General features: G+C 40.6%; 1 non-coding gene across 1 annotated transcript; it reads right to left on the reverse strand.

The window, feature by feature from the left end:
- Window positions 1–260: 260 nt before the first annotated feature.
- Window positions 261–365, reverse strand: LOC132297961 (small nucleolar RNA R71). Its single transcript, XR_009479467.1, has one exon. It is a non-coding gene; the product is annotated as a small nucleolar RNA R71 (small nucleolar RNA).
- Between the last annotated feature and the right edge of the window lie 848 nt (window positions 366–1,213).

Below are 1,213 nucleotides of genomic sequence, written 5' to 3' on the forward strand. Positions count from 1 at the left end.
ACTCTTCAGTTACTACCTTCTTTTTACGGCCTATCAAAAGAGGATCCATACCGGCATTTGGATGACTTTACAGAGGTGTGCAAAACAATGAAGATCCAGAGCTTTGACGATGATGTGCTCAAGCTACACCTTTTCTCCTTTTCATTGAAGGACAAGGCGAAGGACTGGTTTAATTCATTGCCAACAGACTCCCTCACTACATGGGCTAAATTGCAACAAAAGTTTTTGAACAAGTACTTCCTCGTGATGAGAACTACTCAATATCGAGATGCTATTACTCATTTTGCTCAAAGGCCTGACGAGCCTTTTCATGAGGCTTGGGAAAGATTCAGAGACCTCCTTCGAAAGTGTCCTCATCATGACATTCAACTTCTTTCATAAAGGGCTCAATGAGGCACAAAGGTATATGGTGGATACCTTTTGTGGTGGAAATTTTATGTTGAAGAGTGTAGAGGAAGCATGGTAGCTTTTCAAAAATATATCTGATAATTCTACATAACATGTCTTACCTCCAGTAGCAAGACCTTCTACCATGTTGAGGAAAGCAGAAAGTGTGAATGAAACAAGAGTAAATCAAGCACTAGTGAGCCAGATGGAGGCATTAACGAAGAGGGTGGATCAATTGATGACTTCACTGTCAAATTTTACTCCTCCTTCAACTAGTATGCAAGGCTTTGAAGTGTGCTCTTTCTGTTCCATTCCAATTCACCATGTGTCCATTTATCCAAGTGCAACTTAGTATTCAGGAATATCACAAGAGCAAGTTAATGCTGCCTATAGAACACCCGGAGGGAATAATATGTATTCTAACACTTACAATCCGGCTTAGAGAAACCATCCAAACTTCTCATGGAAAAATCCAGCCACAGGGACATCAGTTCCTCCACCTCAAGTACCTTAGGTACAAGGGAATTTTCAATCTCCAATTCAGACTTCAAATCCTCAAAGGTTCACTCCAATGAATGCCTTCAGTCAACCTCAACCATTCTTATCAATGCTCGAGGCAATGATAGCAAAGCAATTAGAGCCAACTAATCAACTTGTGCAGTCTCATTCTCAATCCCTTGCCAAGTTAGAGACTCAAGTTGGCCAATTAGCTCAAGCCTTGAATAAAAGAGAGGATGGCAAACTTCCTAGTCAACCAGTAGCTAATCCAAGAGGGGTGCGTATAATTAATAAAATTACTGGTCAAGAAGTTCACCATAAATAAGTG

The sequence above is a fragment of the Cornus florida genome, unplaced genomic scaffold (genome assembly GCF_030987335.1).
Source record: "Cornus florida cultivar Cherokee Brave unplaced genomic scaffold, ASM3098733v1 CherokeeBrave_3.0.0_Hap2_Chr02, whole genome shotgun sequence".
Taxonomy (NCBI): domain Eukaryota; kingdom Viridiplantae; phylum Streptophyta; class Magnoliopsida; order Cornales; family Cornaceae; genus Cornus; species Cornus florida.